Genomic DNA, 20358 nt, shown 5'->3' on the forward strand with positions numbered 1-20358 from the left:
ATCTGTGTCTAAGGTGTGAAAATGTGTGTAGAGTTTTACAAATCACTGTGTGTAATGTTTTGCTAAAAGGGTAAAGCAGACATTGTGTGTAATGTTGTGCAAATCTGTGGAGGGGTTTTGCTCATTGGAGTAGAATTTTGCAAATTGCGTGGAAATTTTTATTTTAGTGTGTAAACAATCATAAAAATCTGTAACAAAATGTGTTCTTGAGAAGAAAATTATCCATGTGGCCAATTGTGTTTTGTTGGTGTGAGTCTGTGTTAAGAGTTTAGGAAAAAGTATCTGAAGTATGGGTAAGAGCTTTTTTTAGCGATTGAAAAAAACTGTAAATATGTCACGAAGACTGCTGCGTGAGGAAACTTCAGGAGACGAAAAGCAGGTTAACAGTCTTTAATGAAAAAACAAGGCAGAGCCGAAACGGCCGATCAACAGAAATGTCTCAAAATGTTCGTGAAGAAACAGAGAAGCGCTCGCAGCAGGTCTCGTGGACTGGAGAAGCGCAGATCCCTCACACCTCTTCTGGACTCAACACAGGTAACCGCTGATCTGGTAAAGTAGCAGGTGGATAACTGACAACTGGACTAGACAGGACATAACAAATAACAGGAGATCAATAGCGGTAACAAACGTGACGGTCAACAATAATCCGACAAACTAGAGTGGAACACAAGAGACTAGAAATAGAGAGAAGCTAATGAAATGATAGAGAACAGGTGCGATAATGAGAAGATGAGAAACAGCTGGGGAAGATAAGTGAATGAAGAGTGAGAGCGAACAAAAGGGAACAGATACAGAGAATGACCAGAAGAGGGAGACAGAGACCAATAAAACACGAGAAGGGAACCAGGATCATGACAGTTCCCCCTCCTCAAAGTGCGCCCCCTGGCGCACTCAAAGAGGAAGACTGACGAGAGCGAAAGAAATCGTCGATGAGCGAGCGGTCCAGGACATCCCGGGCGGGAATCCAGCTTCTCTCCTCAATACCATAACCCTCCCAGTCGACCAAAAACTGATGGCCACGACCACGAGGACTGACATCAAGGATCTTACGGACCCGGTAGACTGGGGAGCCCTCGACACGAACCGGAGGGTTAACAGGGCGGGGGGGTGGGCGAACAACGGGCTTGAGAGAAGAGACATGAAACACGGGGTGAACACGGCGGAGATTGGATGGCAATCTGAGCCTCACAGAGACAGGGCTAAGGACTGGAATTATGCGATAGGGCCCAATAAATTTGGGAGCCAGTTTACGAGACGGATACTGGAGAGGGAGATTGGCGGTGGAAAGCCACACTCTTTGACCAATGACATAACGGGGACTCTTGATACGACGTCTGTTAGCAGACCGACGGGTGATGGAGCGAGACCTTAAAAGAGCGGATCTCACCGTCCTCCAGGTTCGTTTGCAGCGTTGGATAAACGTATTTACAGATGGAACATTAGATTCCGGACTCGAGGAAGGAAAGAGAGAGGGTTGGTACCCTAAACAGCTCTGAAAAGGAGACAGGCCGGTGGCGGACGAGGGAGCGGAATTGAACGCGTACTCTGCCCATGGAAGTTGCTCAGACCAGGAGGCAGGGTTGCGGTACACGAGGCTACGCAGAATTCGGCCAATGGTCTGATTAGCGCGTTCAGCTTGTCCATTGGTCTGGGGGTGAAAACCCGAGGAAAGGCTGACCGTGGCTCCGATGAGGCGACAGAACTCTTTCCAAAACAGGGAAGCGAACTGTGGCCCTCTATCGGATACGATATTCTCAGGGAGACTGTGGATCTTAAAAATGTGATCGACAACAATTTGGGCGGTCTCCTTGGCGGAGGGAAGCTTTGGAAGAGGGACAAAGCGAGCCGCTTCCGAAAATCGATCGACGACAGTAAGAATTACAGTCTTTCCACCCGAAGGAGGAAGTCCTGTAATAAAATCAAGGCCAATCTGAGCCCACGGACGTGACGGAACAGGCAACGGTCTAAGGAGACCAGCGGGAGGTCTATTACTAACCTTAGTCTGAGCACAGACAGGACATGCCGCAATGAAACGACGGATATCACGTTCCCGAGTGGGCCACCAAAATTTCTGAGACACAGACGCAATAGTACCCCTAACCCCAGGATGGGCGAAAAGCTTGGAGGGGTGGCCCCACTGAAGAACGGCACGACGAGCGGAGGGGGGGACAAATAATGAACCCTTAGGGCAGCCACGTGGAGTTATTGCGTGAGAAAGCGCGCGCTTGACGGTTCGTTCTATTCCCCAAGTAACAGCCCCTACCACTCGTTCCTGAGGAAGGATAGACTCAATGGGTGACGACTCGGGGGAGGAGAATTGACGAGACAGCGCGTCAGGCTTTAAATTCTTAGAACCAGGGCGGTAGGAGAGGGAGAAATCGAAACGAGCAAAGAATAGAGACCAACGAGCCTGACGAGCGTTGAGTCTCTTAGCGGATCGGATGTACTCAAGATTTCGGTGGTCTGTCCAGACCACGAACGGAAAGGAAGACCCCTCTAGCCAGTGGCGCCATTCTCCCAGGGCTAAACGGACGGCGAGAAGTTCGCGATTACCCACGTCATAGTTTCGTTCAGACGGAGAGAGACGATGCGAAAAGAAAGCGCAAGGATGGATCCTCTCGTCAGCAGAAGACTGCTGCGAGAGGATGGCTCCTACTCCTACCTCTGAGGCATCAACCTCGACAATGAAAGGCTTAGAAGTGTCAGGGGTGACGAGAACCGGCGCGGTCGTAAACAATGTCTTAAGATGATCAAAGGCGGTCTGAGCCGCGTTACTCCAGACAAAACGAGACTTGACAGAAGTTAAAGTGGTTAGCGGAGCGGCCACCTGACTAAAGTTCTTTATAAACTTACGGTAAAAGTTAGCGAACCCTAAAAAACGTTGGAGCGCAATACGAGAGTCGGGTGTTGGCCAATCGGTGACCGCGCGAACTTTAGCTGGGTCCATACTGATGCTCTGTGCCGAGATGACGGAGCCGAGAAATGTAACAGACTGAGCATGAAACGTGCATTTCTCGGCTTTGACGAACAATTTGTTCTCTAAAAGTCGTTGGAGGACTCGACGTACATGCTGCACATGAACCTGTAAAGACGGAGAGAAAATCAAAATGTCATCAAGGTAGACGAAGACAAAAACGTTTAGCATGTCTCGCAGAACGTCATTGACCAAAGCTTGAAATACAGCAGGAGCGTTGACCAGGCCGAACGGTAAAACCCGGTACTCAAAGTGGCCCAGCGGGGTATTAAAAGCGGTCTTCCATTCATCACCCTCCTTGATGCGGACTAGGTGATACGCGTTGCGAAGATCCAGTTTTGTGAAGAAGTTAGCTCCCTGCAAGATTTCAAAGGCTGATGACATAAGTGGCAAGGGGTAGCGGTTCTTGACAGTTATGTCATTCAAACCTCTGTAATCGATGCAGGGACGTAACGAGCCGTCCTTCTTCTTCACAAAAAAGAACCCTGCACCAGCCGGAGAGGAAGAGGAAACTATGGTGCCAGCGTCTAAGGATTCAGAGAGATACTTCTCTAACGCCTGACGCTCTGGGACAGAGAGAGAATAAAGCCTTCCCCGAGGAGGAGTAGTTCCAGGAAGAAGCTCAATGCTGCAGTCATACGGGCGATGAGGTGGAAGGGATGCCGCCCGGGATCGACTGAAAACCGCTCGCAAATCGCGATACTCCTCGGGAACTCCTGACAAATCACCTGGCTCCTCCTGAAAAACAGAGACAGAAGACACAGGAAACACAGCAGACACCAAACACTTAGCATGACACGAGAGATTCCATGACAAGATTGTGTTCTTGGACCAGTTAATCTGGGGGTTATGTTCTACCAGCCACGGATGACCCAGCACCACAGGTATATTAGGGGAATGAAACACCAGAAAAGAAATGGTCTCGCGGTGGTTACCGGACACGGTGAGACTCAAGGGGGCAGTAGAATGGTGAACCCTGGCGAGAACCCGTCTATCCAAGGTGTAAATAGTGGTGGGCTCCTGAAGATCAATGAGGGGAACGCCATGCCTAAGAGCCCAGGCCTCGTCCACAAAATTGCCCTCGGAACCAGAGTCAATAAGAGCCTGACAATCTATAGAAGAGTCGGACCAGCGGAGATGAACAGAAAAAATAGTCCGAGAAGGCGGCGGAGGGCTTAGAGAAGATGCGCTCACCAGTAACCCTCGCTTTACTGGGGAGCTTTGTCTTTTAAAGGACAGGAGGTGACGAAATGGTTGTTAGCGGCGCAATAAAGACACAGACGGTTCATAATTCGACGCTAGCGTTCTGAAGCAGAGATCCGGATTCCACCCAGCTGCATGGGTTCCTGGTCCGCCGCAGGTGCAGTAGCAGGGAAGCCGATAGACGATGAGAGAGAAGGCGGGGCCGCTGGACGTGCTCGTCGACGCAACTCAAAACGTTCCTCCACACGTAGAGCCAAATCAATGAGGGGGTTGAGGAAAGATGGTATCTCACGAGCCAGAACCTCATCCCTGATCTCGGCGTTTAACCCTTCGACAAAGCGCGCTACCAGCGCGGGCTCGTTCCAGCCACAAGAGGTAGAGAGCGTGCGGAATTCCACCGAGAAGTCGGCGACAGAGCGTCTTCCCTGACGCAGAGTGGATAACTGACGAGAAGCCTCCGGTCCCCCCACCGAACGGTCGAACACTCGTAACATCTCGTCCTTAAAAAGGGAATAACTGTCGAGGCAGATGGCTTCGGAATTCCAGACCGCTGTTCCCCACTCACGAGCCCGTCCCTTGAGAAGTGAGATGATGTAGGCTATGCGAGTCCGTTGTTCAGAATAAGTGTGTGGCTGAAGCGAAAACACAACTTCACATTGGGTTAGAAAAGACATGCACTCGGTAGGCTCACCCGCATAGCAGGGGGGATTATTCACACGTGGCTCGGAAGCGGAGGAATCAGAGGACCGGACCGGATCTGTTCGAAGAAGATGAAACTGCCCAGACAAATCAGACATCTGGGAAGCCAGCGTCTCAACAGCCTGGCGAGCGGCGGCGAGTTCCTCTTCGTGTCTCCCCAGCATGGCTCCCTGGATCTCAAGCACGTTCTGAATGGGTTGCCCATCAGCTGGATTCATGGTGGTCGGATTATTCTGTCACGAAGACTGCTGCGTGAGGAAACTTCAGGAGACGAAAAGCAGGTTAACAGTCTTTAATGAAAAAACAAGGCAGAGCCGAAACGGCCGATCAACAGAAATGTCTCAAAATGTTCGTGAAGAAACAGAGAAGCGCTCGCAGCAGGTCTCGTGGACTGGAGAAGCGCAGATCCCTCACACCTCTTCTGGACTCAACACAGGTAACCGCTGATCTGGTAAAGTAGCAGGTGGATAACTGACAACTGGACTAGACAGGACATAACAAATAACAGGAGATCAATAGCGGTAACAAACGTGACGGTCAACAATAATCCGACAAACTAGAGTGGAACACAAGAGACTAGAAATAGAGAGAAGCTAATGAAATGATAGAGAACAGGTGCGATAATGAGAAGATGAGAAACAGCTGGGGAAGATAAGTGAATGAAGAGTGAGAGCGAGCAAAAGGGAACAGATACAGAGAATGACCAGAAGAGGGAGACAGAGACCAATAAAACACGAGAAGGGAACCAGGATCATGACAAAATACTTTTGAAAACAGATTCAAATAAGCGGCGATCCTAAATTGCAATATTATTTCCCACTATTACTGTTTTTGACTGTATTTTAATCATATTTCAAAAACAAAAAGAATCTTACTGAACATAGACCTTTAAACAGTATTGTATAATTCCATCTAGGATTAGTTAAAATTATTGGACAGTTATGACTGTTTCTTTCTCTTGTTATATATGCAACATATATTATATTTCATTGCATGTTGTCTCGGTAAGTAATTTCAAATTTTATTGGTCCAAAATAATTGAATTTGCATATTAACTGTCACAACTCAGTAGAGTCACACAAATTAGTGCTAGCAGCTGACACAATTCTGAAAACTATTGGAACAAATGTATACATTTTATTCTATAACCTTAAGTACGTATTTGACATCCAATATTTTCTATTTTATATGAGGGTAGTCTTGGATAGATAAAGCGGTAATTAAATAAATGACCTGCTTGACTAAATGTTTTGTCTTTTTCCTTCACAGACTACTCCTTCGGGGGCATTACTGCAAGATGCATCTGCAGTTCGACTGCATCGTTTGTGGTCGGACACTTTGCCACCAGAGGATCACAGGTGGATTGCCAGCAGGCTTTTTAAAATGGGGCCCAAGGGAAAACCAGAGCTTCGAGACAACCTACAGCTCTGGTATTACCCACCACAGCCAGCACTTATTTACAACCAGGCTCCAGCTCCAGACAGATTTTTTTGTCATGCTCTGTTGCTGTGGATGCCGTACAAGCTGTGGAAGATCAAGGCTCTCTGTCCCAATTCTGCCTGCGGGCAGCATCAGCTGATTGGAGGCGGTCTGCACAAAAGGGCACGGCAGGTTCTGGACATCGATAGGATGTACAACATGGTCACAGAAACCCTCATCTGTACCAAGTGTAAAGCCTCGCATGTGTCCTGGAGTCAGACTGTCCTGCAACAGCTGGATCTGGGCCATCGCTCTGAATTTCGGGTCATCCTCACGCGGAAGTAAGGGCACTTTAATTCCACATCCAGTTGATAGCCCATCATCACATATGTTTGCAAATACTTTACAAATCAATTATGTAAAATATATGAATGTGTGGATTTTGCTTTTCCTAAGGTATGCCTGTGATATGAGAGTCATTCGGCTCCTGCGTGAGCGTGGCCTAGGCAACAGTCCCACGCGGGTCATCAAACAGCTGCGTGAGAACCACAGTGTGGAGTGGCTCCAGCGTATGGCCCGGTACACCACCCAATGTGTGGACTTCCTCAAACGACCCGGGGTGTTGCAAATACAATTCCAGGAACCTCCAGAGCCTACAGTGGTCCCAAGCTGCAAGTGGCTGCTCACCGTGTACAGCCAAGACATCCTGACAAGGCTGGATGAAATCCATGCAAGGATAACATCTACGTATGGTTCAGTCTTGAAGATGGATTCCACTAAAAAGGTTAGCAGGGGATTTTTGTTAATTTATGGTGTTTACTGTTATATCATTATCAGAGCATGAGTATCATATTCTACATGGTGTGATGTTTAATTGCATTGCATGCTTCCTGTCATCTACTGCAGATCACTAAGAAGCTGGCTGGGACGGCAAGGGGAACGGGACTCTGGCTTACCTCTGTTGGCAATGAGTTTGGTCAGGTTCTCATGAGTGTGCTGACAGCACAGGAAGGAGCAGGACTGGACATGATGGTCGATGGTCTGGTGAAAAGGTACCAGCAGGCTAGTGTGGATCCACCTGCTGTTTTGTACGTGGACTGTGGCTGCTGCACTGATGTGGGTGAGACCAAGCTGAAAACCAGATTCAGAGGGTGGCCTGATCTCATGATTCGCTTGGACATCTGGCATTTTATGCGCAGGATTGCCATGGGGTGTACAACTGATGCCCATCAGCTGTATCCCATCTTCATGTCACGGCTGTCAGCGTGCATTTTTGAGTGGGATGCGGCTGATGTTTCTATGCTTCGCAAAGCAAAGAGAGAGCTGTTGATATCCCAGGGTTGGCCTGCGCTGACAGATGAAGATGTCAACAAGCATCTTACCAGGAATGAGCTGGCACTCCATTGCCGGAGGAGGACCTGTGGAGAGGAGACTACCATCCTTCTCCTTGAGCGGCTGCTTACAGAGCTCCTGAGCAGCAAGGGCAAAGACTCCCTGGGTGTTCCTCTCCTGGACCGAAAAAGGATGGAGCACATCTGGAATGTCCAGAAGAAGCATGTGAAATGCATTCAAGACCCCCCTGGTGTTGTGCTCTATACAGAGACAGGGAGCCTAAACAAGGGAGGTGTGCTTCTAAAGACCTACAGATGTGCCAGAGGCTCCACTTCTCTCGAGTCCTTTCATTTACACCTGAACCGTTTCATCCCAGGTATTGTCTTTGTCACACACACTGTGCATGTGTAAAGAAAGAGCATTAAGTGTTTTTGTGTGTTCCTTTAACACCTCCTAAACACTGTTGTGTCTATTTACAGGGACCAGTGCAAACAGTCTGAACTTTCAGATTTATCTGCTGGAGGGTCTACACCGGTGGAACCAGGACCGGGAGGCTGCTTCCCTGTCATCGGAGCCATCAGCTTTGCGCAGCTACACAGGAGAACTTGTTCACTGTGTAAACGGCAATTATGAAAAGCTGTTTGGCAGGAAAGTGGTCCCCACGTTTTGTCCCCCTGCTTGTTACACCGGTGAGAATTATTGTATATATTTTTTATTTTATCAACTTGCAATTTCTGTGTAACCTCCATCTATATGTCAGATTTAACCCTATAGAGTCGATTGTATCATAATTTATATGCAAGTTTCTAAAGGACTCTAAATGATCAACATGATCAAAACTTTTTAGGAAACATGCCCTCTGTCGTCTGATTGATTATAGTCTTTTAGTATAATTGTAAAAGTGTCCACCTTCAGCTCGTGCTTCACGTTTCTTTTCATTGTGAAACCTTTACTGATTTTATAAAGTAATTGTAAGAATAACTTTTATATTGTTACTAATATTTAATGACTAGTTACTAGACTGAAGCCGCTTGGGTTCACTTGATTAGAAAATCATGTTACATGTAAATATCAAAATGATCATCAGACTTTTCTCTCAATCATCATTGTATTGCATTTCATTTCATGTTTTGCCCACATAATTAAACGTGTTGGGCCTCTAAATAAAACTGTTTTGTTTTTTTTCTCCTTGACGATGAGCTCTATATTCTCACACTATATGAGCTACTACAAAAGCCTAATGTATCAAATATGATACACAACATTCTATTTAATTTCCGTTTGTTTATTGTTTTTATTTCAGGTGAGCTCATTGGAGTGCAGTATCTGTTCCAGCAGACTGGTCAGGCACTGCAGGACATGAATCCTGACTCTGAGCAGACAGCAGAGCTCATTGAGGACCTCAGTGTGGAGGAGCGAGATGAGGGCTTCTGTGACATCAGCGAGGATCACACAATAGCAGATCCGGAGGCTGTTCTGTCACCACCCTCTTCCACACTGACACTGGGTTCTTCCACCCTGGTCACCAGCAGTGTCACACCTGTACTGGGCTCCACATCCCCTTCACTGGTCCCTGACCCCAAACTTGTCCTCACACAGTCTCCTTCATCACCTGGACCCTCAGGGACTGCTGTCACACCTGTTCCCTCTGAAACATCTGTTTCAACTCTCCCCTCAGAGCCAGAGGATGCTGGTCAGGATGTTGATGAAGAAGAGACGGTAAATACTACTCCTTTGTATGTCTTTCAAATTAACTAGAATAATTATGATGAATTAACATCCAGTGCTTTAAATCCAGACTTTCCACATATTTTACATTTAAAAGTACAGCCTAAACTCATTTGTAAGCTGCAAATACACATCAAGTCAAGTCATCTTTATTTATTTGGTGCTTTGTAAAATGTCAAGAATGGCGCTCTCTGCTTTGTACTATACAGTGCTTTACGGTGATAAACAGGAAAATAACACAATCAGTTATGGAATTATGCATTAGACAGATGTGATGTAATAATTGTATTGCATGTTTGAGTTTTTTAATAGGCTGTTGACTACCAAAATATCCCGGGTTATCAAGATGTGGACCAGCTTGCAGAATATCTGGTGGATCTCCGGGACCACACAGCCCTCAGCCTGACCAACCAGGAAGCCAACACCATAATTGCTCTTTGGCAGAACCTGGATGACCGGGACAAGGAACGGGTGGTGTATGACAGTCGATGCCGAAAGAGACTGCTGTGTGGACGCTTCAAGGTCCCGAAGAAGCCCACTCACCCTGGTGTAGAGAGCACCACCAGATGTGTGCTGGGTGCAAGCAGCGCACCTGCTCAGTGGCCTGACTGTTGCCGTCTGGTGGAGACCATCTTCATCAGACTTTGCACTGTCCACCCAAGCCCCAAAAGAAAAGGCAAGGGAGCCCTGTCAAGATGGTCTCTGATCCTGCAAGACTATCGCAGGATAAGGCAGCTTGTACTGGGCAACAGCTTGGTGATGGGAGGAACATCCATGCAGCTGGTGGAGGTTAACCAGAACACCCTGATTCAGTGGTATAACAAAAGACAGAAAAAGCAGGAGCTGTCTGTGCTGCTTCAGGGCATTCAGTTGCCTCAGCCCCTCCCTGTAGCTCATGAGCCTCTCCAGGTAGCCAAACGTCTACGGACTGAGCCAGAACAACCAGGGGAGCAGCACCAGTACAAGCTACCAGAGAGCACAGCTGGTCAGGCAAAGCAGAGGCAGACTTCTGTTGGGCGACCCCCTCTCAGACCCAAGGCACCAGCGCAGAGTCAGACGTTGCTGACACCATCTGCATCTGGAGCATCACTGCAGATGGTACCAAATATACTTATACCATCAGCACCAGGTTTCCAGGGTGTGCCAATGTTCCAGGCTGTGCCAATGTGCCAGGGTGTGCCAATCTTCCAGGGAGTGCAAATGATCCAGGGCATCCCAATGGCCCAGGGGATGCAAATGGTACAGCCACTGTTACAGCCAACAGCTGTACACGGCACCTGCTTACCCGCTTCACCAGCTGCCAATCCAGACGCCATGCCCAAGAGACCCTACAGGAGAATCGTAGAGGCCAACACTTGCAAAAAATGTGGGCAATTTAAAACAAGTGCAACAGGACATGACCAGTACAGGGGCAGGGTGTACTGCCCACAGACTGAGACTGTTTCAAAAGAGGTGTGGTTAGAGGAAATGCGGAGAACCATTTCCAAATAATGTATATATTTTCATGTATATAGCATCATGTATATAGTGTGAACAGTTGTTTAAATAGTTAATACTTGTGTTGAATATTATTTAACTGTTTTTTTAACGTTATTTAACATTTTAACTTTTTATTTCTTGTTTTTGAAAACCTATTTAACTCTTCATTTTATTTATTTATTTTTAAAACATGTTACCAGTATTTAACATTTTAATATTCATTACTGTTCTGTTGGCATGACTGGAAAATAAAAACAAATTGGCAAGTGATTTCTTTTTGACTTTGACTTTCATATAACACTAGTTCATCAGAACACTGCAACAATATAACTTTTGTATATAAAAAATATAATTTATACATTTTGTTATTCTTGTGATTGACATTTTCAGCATATTAGTTACTATTTAATGGGTTGCATCTTTGTTCATTACAAATAACAGATTTGCAAGTGTCTTGTTTGAATGTAACCTAAAAAAATAGTTAATCAGATCAATAATAATACAACAACTACTAAATAATAACACTGTTCCATTGGCAATTATATATTTTTATGAAAGAATACCAAAGAAACACAACACACAAATTACATATGTATATTTTATTAACACTGGAACAGTATGCATTCAAAAAGAATTTGCTTATTTACTTTTACTTTCATATAACACAATATTTCATCAGTACACTGCACCAATATAACATTTGTATTTAAAAAGATAATTTGTCCATTTTGTTATTCTTGTGACAGACATTCTTCATATTAGTTACTATTTAATGGGTTGCATCTTTGTTCGTTGCATAATAATGCAAATAACATTTTTTTTTAATGAAAGAATATCAAAAAACAACAAACAAATTACATATGTATATTTTATAAACACTGGAACAGTATGCATTAAAAAATTGAGCTTATTTACTTTTACTTTATTATAACAATATTTTATCAGTACACTGCAACAACATAACATTTGTATGTAAAAATATAATTTGTACATTTTGTTATTCTTGTGAAACATTTTACAGCATATAAGTTACTAATTAATGATTTGCATCTTGGTTCATTGCATAATAATGCAAATAACATTATTTTTCATGATAGAATATCAAAAAACACAACAAACAAATTAAATATGTATATTTTATTAAAACGGGAACAGTATGCATTCAAAAATAATGATTATTTATTCAAATAATAAATATTACAAAAAGTTGTCTTTAGCTGGATTCGAACCCCTGTCTTGGTGCACACCTGCAATAGAAAACAGTGTGATATAAATGCGTGATTTTCACACACGAAGAAACCGGAAAATGTATCATAAGATCTATGCTAATGAAGGCATATCTTTGAACATCAAATTTCAGCCTTTCTTTTCTTCATTTTTTCTTTCTCTTCTTCCCCCTCTCTTTTTCTTCCTTCCCCCTTTTCTTCCCTTCTTCCCCACCTTTGTTGGACTATTGTTCCCCAGCTTGAACGCAGCGCCTTAGACCGCTCGGCCATCCTGACATGACGGCCAGAGGTGAGCAGCATTTTTGGACCTACACGGAATGGCAGATGATCTAGAATCTAGGGCTTCACCGCTCACCCAAGTCAGAGCACATGACTCGTTGGCGCAGTTAGGCAGCGCGTCAGTCTCATAATCTGAAGGTCGTGAGTTCGAGCCTCACACGGGGCAGAATGGTGCTTTTTGATACACGGGACCGTGTAAATAAAGGAGCTGCTTTCTGTATTCCCTTTTATGCCTTTGTCCATTCTTTCATATGCACTGTAATTGAAATCCAGTGTTTTTTTAAGACTAATGTTGAACAAATGCAGTAATAGTATTACTCTCATATTCATGTCATATGTGTCAGTGTTGTTACAATGTTTTGTTAAGGCTTATATCATTCTTTCATTCTAATGGCATGTCTTGTTAATGCTAATGTAATGTTTTACATGACATTCCTTGAATCTTGTGTCATGACACTCCACCCCATGCCCCCAAACCCATGACATTTCATTCCAAGAAATTTCCAAGAATCCTTGCCATGAAATTCTACTGCATCTTCTTCCGGTAAACATCACAACATGTTATTTCGTGAAATTCAGTTGAATCCGATTCAATCAACATGTCCATTTTTTCTGAAATGTCATGACTTGAAATTCCAAGTGCCATAGAATCCCATACATTGCACTAAAGTGTTACTATAAAGGTCATGTACTGCAGGTCAGTGTTACTTTAATGTTTGGTTAATTGCAGTGCTTTGTCAACATTACTGCATTTCTGGATAAACTTGCCAGAGGGTTAAAGACTCTAGCTTGAGCCCGCAGCCAAAGGTTAGGTTTGTCAGAAGTGGGATTCGAACCCACGCCTCCAGGGGAGACTGCGACCTGAACGCACAGCAAGTGCCTCGTTGGCGGTACCTGACAACCGTGCGTCTGTAAAGTCTATCCAATACAATGTCGAGCTCCATCTTTTACAAAACCAATTACGTTACGAACTCCATTTTTGGCCGTCCAATGAAATGTCAAGGTCCATTTTTCAAAGACAAATCACCGCACATAGTCCATTTTTGTCCATCTTTGAGTTTGAGCAGATTCCATCCAATCTCCGCTAATATTCTCTTTTTTGGCCGTCCAATGAAATGGCAATGTCCATTTTTCATACACCAATCACCGCACGTTGAGCATAAATGCTTCACCGCTGTAATTTATATTCCGCTCAGGTAACGTTATGTTATTTATAGTTATTGTATTTATTGTTAATAAACATTTTCTGTATTTTAGGAATAGCAAGATTGCTCCTTAAAACGATCAGGTAAGTTAACGTTAGCTGTAATTGTAAGTAATAGGGTATAATTGTCAAAGCTCAATTTGTAATGTAAATAGTTTTTTTCGATTTTGTCTGACTTTGTGTAACTTCAGTCAGCAAGCAAAACTTATTTTTTTTGTATAGGTAATGTTAGCTAACGTTACGTTAGCTATAGCTAACGTTATCATCGAGCTTGGCAATTGTACATTTTTGTCAGTAACGAAACTTATTTTCAAACAGAAAATGTCCAAACAACAATCCAAAAGCCACAAGGCTATGGATGATACTGAGTGGGTCTCGCGCTTTAGGTCTTTTGCCTCCACTGGTGTCTGGCCATCAGATGCAGGTAACCGACCTGCTCCAAGGCAAAATAAGTGGTACAGTCTGTATCAGAAGGTATGTAGAAAAAGTATCAAAAGGAATATATATATATATATATATATATATATTAATTTTGAGTAGTACACATATTATATTTTCAGTATGTACAGTATGAGCATAAAACAAGAACTTGTTCAAATAAATATAAGTGGCATCTTTTGTTTTGTTTACAGATAGAGAAGTGCCCTCTTCAGCTGAGAGGATAGCTAACGCTTTTCTCCCAGCCACAGATGTGTTTGTGTGGATTTCATCCTCATAAGGTAGGCTAATTTGGGCTCTTTCAGTTTAACTACAGTTGATGCAGTGTGCACACAATATAAAGATGTGGTATTTCTTAACATTAATGTATTCTTGGACAATTTCTGTTGTTTCTATCTGGGGTGGTTTGGCAACAGGTCTGTTCCACAGCAGAGGAAATTGCGTAGTAGGTAAAAGAAGGTCATAAGGTTGAAACTAACTACATCACTAATAACTGAATAAAAAACCCACATCTAAATTTGTCACGTCATTTGCATGAAAGGGGTTCTTATACATTATTGTTTATACTATTAACATAGAATAGAACAGTAGTATTGTGCTTTCTTTAAATCACTGGTGATTTTGTCCATCATCTTTCTAAGTCTTTCATACTGTATTTCATACTGTATATATGCACTGTTTAATACATTTTTGTTATGCAGCAGCAAGAGCCTACAGCCTCATCTAGACCCACAAGCAGTGCAGACCAATCAACTAGTGGTCAATGTAGCTCCTTAATGGTAGGTAGATTTTATAGCTTTATGTGAGAGAGAATTCATAACGGAAATATTTTATTTATATATTCTTGTCATATTTCAGCTCCCAACCATTGCTCCAGTAGAACGTCCCACAGCTGACACTACACCCGCAAGTTTGGTGAAAAGGCCCAAGCTCACCCTTTCCTCGGTACATATGATGGCATGTGTTTTAAAATGGTTCACAGTTGTCATATTAATACTTCTCTCTTTAAAGTTTAATAAGTCCAGATTTGGTGGAAAGCATGTGGAGGGTGCAAAGCCAAATTTACATGTTGGACGGAAAGCTCATGTAAGTAATGAATAATTATTATTTCTTTGCTACAAAAAAAATTCCAATGATACAATTTTTTTATACCTTGTATTTTTAGACTCATTCAACCACTGCTACAAATGCAGCTGCCCGTGTGTGTGAGGCTCCAGTGCTAGCAGGTGGTCCTCCTCAAACCATCTCTCCACCACAGCCTCCAAGTGCAGAATCATTTTTTCTTGCTCCTCCATTACCGCCTCCAAAACAACGGCATCGGCCAGTGGAGGGGCAGAGTTTAGGAGTGAATGTGGTAAAACATTGCACTTGTTACTATGTTTGGTTAGTATTTTTTTGTCTTTATTTGACCGGTCCTTTTCTGTCTACAGAGCGCATTCCAGCCTGAGCACTCTGCTGCAGTTCCTCTCCTGTGGCCTAAAACCATGCCCCAGGAGGATCACCAACGGGTCTCCACAGGATTGTTCAGAGTTGGTGCTCGTGGGAATTTGGAGCTCCAGGACCATCTCCAGTTGTGGTATTTCCCTCCACAGCCATCCCTTATTTACCACCAGGCACCAACATCAGCCAGATTTTTTGCCCATCCCTTACTGCTGTGGATGCCGTATAGGCTGTGGAAAGTCAGGCTGCTGTGCGCGGACCAAGCCTGTAAAAGCCCTCTGACTAGTGGAGGTCTTCACAGACGGGTGCGTCAGGTCCTTGACATTGACCGCTTTTACAACCTGGTCACAGAGACTCTGATTTGCTCCAAGTGCCGCCGCAGCTACCTGTCTTGGAATAGGGAAATACTTGAGCAGCTGGACATGGCCCATCGTTCTGAGTTTAGGGTCATTCTTACCCGCCGGTATGTTACATTATTGTGTGATTTTTGTCAGTTGCTTATCCATGTATATTTAATTTATTTCTTATTACAGATATGCCTGTGACATCAGGGTGATACGCCTCCTACGGGAACGTGGTCTGGGGAATGGCCCTGTCCGACTGATTGGCCAATTGAAAGAGAACCACAGTGAAGAGTGGCTGAAAAGGGTTGCGCGGTATACCAGCGAGTGTGCTTCTTTTACCAGCAAAAGTTGCCTGATGCCACCAACATTTGAAGAGCCTCCCTAACCTGTGGCAATTCCCAGCTATAAGTGGCTTTCAGTGGTGTACAGCCAAGACATCCTGTTCAGGCTGGAGGATATCAAGGCTAGTATCACCTCCACTTATGGATCCTTCTTAAAACTGGATTCCACCAGAAAGGTACATCTTTAATTATTATAGTATTGAGGTTATGCAAATTCTATTTATATTTAAATCTAAATAGAAATGGAACCTCAAATGAATGAACAACTTAAACAATAACATAAGATGGAATGTCAAATTGAGGGACAATTCAAAGATTAAAACAAGAATAACATTGCAGAGATAACCACTAAATTTTTTTATGACATTACACGCATAAGCTCTATATTAATGCAATAGAACCATTGAAGGTGTTGCTACTATTGGTTTAATATATATGTTTGTTTTAGATCACCAAAAAGCTCTCAGGACCGGCAAAAGGCACTGCACAGTGGCTGACATCCGTTGGTAACGAGATGGGTCAAGTGCTCATCAGTGTCTTGACTGCTGGTGAGGGACCAGGTTTGGATCTTATGGCAGCTGGCTTGGTAGAGTATGTTACCTGTAATACATTTTCACTTACATGTAATTTAACTTGTCTAGAATTTACTATTTACAATTTGCATTTGTAATTTACTGTTGTTTGATGATGAAATTCTTTAATTATTTTTGATAATTATTTCTCGCAGGTATAAAGCTGCAGGTGTAGACCCTCCTGTTGCTCTCTATGTGGACTGTGGCTGCTGCAAGGATGTGGGTGAGACCAAGCTGAAGGCCAGATTTGCTGGATGGCCTAACTTGATTGTTCGCCTCGACATCTGGCACTATATGCGACGCCTGGCTGTGGGATGCACCACTGATGCACACCAGCTCTATCCCACTTTCATGGCTCGCATATCAGCATGTATTTTTGAGTGGGATGCTGCTGATGTCAACAAGTTGAGAGAGGCAAAAAGAGCACAGCTAAAAGAGCAAGGCCTGATGGCTCTGACGGAGAAGCAGCTAGATCGGCACATAAAAAAAGAAGAGTTAGAGCTGCACTGCAGGAGGAGGACTCGTGGAGAAGACCAAACCATCCGGCTTTTGGATCAGCTCATCAGTGAGCTCATCAGTGACAAGGGTAAGGATGCCCTTGGTGTTCCTCTTCTGGACCCCATCAGAATGCAGCACATCTGGCGTGTTCAGAAGAGACATGTTAAGTGCATTCAGGACCCACCTGGTGTGGCGCTGTACACACAGACTGGCACCATCACCAAGGGAGGAGTGCAACTGCAGACACTGCGCTGTGCCAGAGGTTCTACATCTTTGGAGTCATTCCACTGTCACTTAAACCGGTTCATTCCAGGTACGTCCAACTCAATAATGTTTATGTTTAACAGAAATACTTGACCTTATTCCTTTTTGCCGTTTTTTTGTATTTACTTTAGGAAACAGTGCAAACTCGCTCAACTTCCAGATCTACCTACTAGATGGGCTACATCGCTGGAACCACAACAGGGCAGCAGCTGCTCTGGAGGCAGAGACCTCGGGCCTGCGCACATACTCGGGCGAGCTGGTTCACAGCGTGAATAAAGATTATGAGAAGGTTTTTGGCAGGAAGCTGATTCCTTCTTTTACACCACCCGCAAAGTACACAGGTATTTGTATTTAATATTGTATGTTTATGCTCATAGTTCTTTCTATGTTTCTATGTAGTTTTTTTTTTTTTTTTTAATATTGGTTTTGCATTTTCAGGTGAGCTGATCGGAGTGCAGTACCTGTTGAGGCAGAACAATGAACCTCTACAGTGTATGGCGCCAGACTCCGAGGAGGCAAATACATTGCTGGAGCAGTTGGAAGAGCCAGTAGAGACTGATGAGGGCTTTGAAGAACTTGAACATATTGAGGTCACTCTTGCCGATTTACTTTTGGACACATCTGATATGATCTCAGTGCTACCTGCTTCTTGTGCTCCTGAGCTTTCTGGTCAGTCCGCTCCTCCTGCCCAGTCCACTCACCTGCTGGGGGTCCCATCTGCACCCGCTCCTCCTGTCCAGTCCACTCACCTGCTAGGGGTCCAACATGCGTCTGCTCCTCCTGTCCAGTCCACTCACCTGCTGGGGGTCCAACATGCGTCTGCTCCTCCTGTGCAGTCCACTCACCTGCTGGGGGTCCAACATGCGTCTGCTCCTCCAGTCCACTCACCTGCTGGGGGTCCAACATGCGTCTGCTCCTCCAGTCCAGTCCACTCACCTGCTGGGGGTCCAACATGCATCTGCTCCTCCTGTCCAGTCCACTCACCTGCTGGGGGTCCAACATGCGTCTGCTCCTCCTGTCCAGTCCACTCACCTGCTGGGGGTCCAACATGCATCTGCTCCTCCTGTCCAGTCCACTCACCTGCTGGGGGTCCAACATGCGTCTGCTCCTCCTGTCCAGTCCACTCACCTGCTGGGGGTCCAACATGCTTCTGCTCCTCCTGTCCAGTCCACTCACCTGCTGGGGGTCCAACATGCGTCTGCTCCTCCTGTCCAGTCCACTCACCTGCTGGGGGTCCAACATGCGTCTGCTCCTCCTGTCCAGTCCACTCACCTGCTGGGGGTCCAACATGCATCTGCTCCTCCTGTCCAGTCCACTCACCTGCTGGGGGTCCAACATGCGTCTGCTCCTCCTGTCCAGTCCACTCACCTGCTGGGGGTCCCATCTGCAGCCGCTCTTCCTGTCCAGTCCACTCACCTGCTGGGGGTCCAACATGTGTCTGCTCCTCCTGTCCAGTCCACTCACCTGCTGGGGGTCCCATCTGCACCCGCTTCTCGTGTCCAGTCCACTCACCTGCTGGGGGTCCCGTCTGCACCCGCTCCTCCTGTCCAGTCCACTCACCTGCTGGGGGTCCAACATGCGTCTGCTCCTCCTGTCCAGTCCGCTCACCTGCTGGGGGTCCAACATGGGTCTGCTCCTCCTGTCCAGTCCACTCACCTGCTGGGGGTCCAACATGCATCTGCTCCTCCTGTCCAGTCCACTCACCTGCTGGGGGTCCAACATGCGTCTGCTCCTCCTGTCCAGTCCATTCACCTGCTGGGGGTCCCGTCTGGGTTACCTGGACAATCTACATCTTCAGAGCAAGTTGTAAGAGAAATACCAGTATGCTTTATATTTATTGATGTTTGACCTTCTTGAAATACTTCAAATCTAATGTAATACTTCCTCCTAGGCCGTGGATGAACAGAGTTTGGCAGGAATAGATTGTGTTGATGAGCTTGCGGAATACTTGGTGGAGCTAAGAAATGAAAAAGGCCTCACTCTTACCAATCAGCAGGCCAGCACCATTGTGGGTCTTTGGCAGAACTTGGAGCAACACGATAAGGACCGGATTTCTTACGCTGCCTGACATCAGGAGAGACTGCTCACTGGTCGGTTTAGGTCTCCGAAAAAGAAGGCTGTATTTGCAGGAGTTGAAAGCACAAAAAGGTGTGTACTTGTTTCTACTGGTTCAGCTGCTCAGTGGCCAAACTGCAGCCGTCTTGTAGAAACAATATTTATCACATTGTGAAACATTCATAATAGCCCCAAGAAAATTGGACACCAAACCCTTTCAAGATGGTCACTAATTCTAAATGATTATAAAAAGATTTGACAGCTCATTTTAATCAACGGCATTATTATGAAAGATACAACTCTGCAACTTGTTACTGTAAATCAGACCACGTTGATACAGTGGCAAAACAAAAGATTCAAGGCACAAGAAGTTGCAATTCTGATGCAAGGGTTGGTACTGCCTGATGAACGCCCTGTTGCCAGTGAACCACTACTCCCAGTAAACACTAGGCCCACTCAAGTCACACCACACATGCATGAACACACTTACAACATGCCACCTGACACGGCTGGGTTGGCAAAAACCAAGCTAGTTGTCAAAGATAGAGCTGAGCTGAGAACCATACAGACAAAACAACATACAGCTCAGCCAGGAGTTTTTTACATGCCACTAATAGTGCCACCAACCACTACAGCAAGTAGCATTCTGCTTCTGCCGCCACCCCAGACCACTGCACCCAGTAGAGTTTGCACACCACATTCTGAGAGCACAACTGGCCCTTGTCAAATGCAAGACACTCCACAAAAGGAAAAGCGTAAATACACTAGAACAGTCACAGCCAACAGATGCACTAAATGTGGAGAGCCACGCAGCACAGACACTGGCCATAGCCAGTTCAAAGGCAGAATTTACTGCCCAAACA

At 45.1% G+C, this 20358-nt stretch overlaps 1 protein-coding gene and 1 non-coding gene across 2 annotated transcripts in view; both read left to right on the forward strand.

The window, feature by feature from the left end:
- Window positions 1-20358, forward strand: part of LOC143712784 (FGGY carbohydrate kinase domain-containing protein-like) — a 328185-nt gene that overhangs the window by 215652 nt on the left and 92175 nt on the right. The window lies entirely within an intron of this gene.
- On the forward strand, window positions 12432-12505 carry trnam-cau (transfer RNA methionine (anticodon CAU)). The gene has a single exon. It is a non-coding gene; the product is annotated as a tRNA-Met (tRNA).

The sequence above is a fragment of the Siphateles boraxobius genome, unplaced genomic scaffold, assembly GCF_051911475.1.
Source record: "Siphateles boraxobius isolate OS27281-9 unplaced genomic scaffold, OSU_SipBor_1 51, whole genome shotgun sequence".
Classification (NCBI taxonomy): domain Eukaryota; kingdom Metazoa; phylum Chordata; class Actinopteri; order Cypriniformes; family Leuciscidae; genus Siphateles; species Siphateles boraxobius.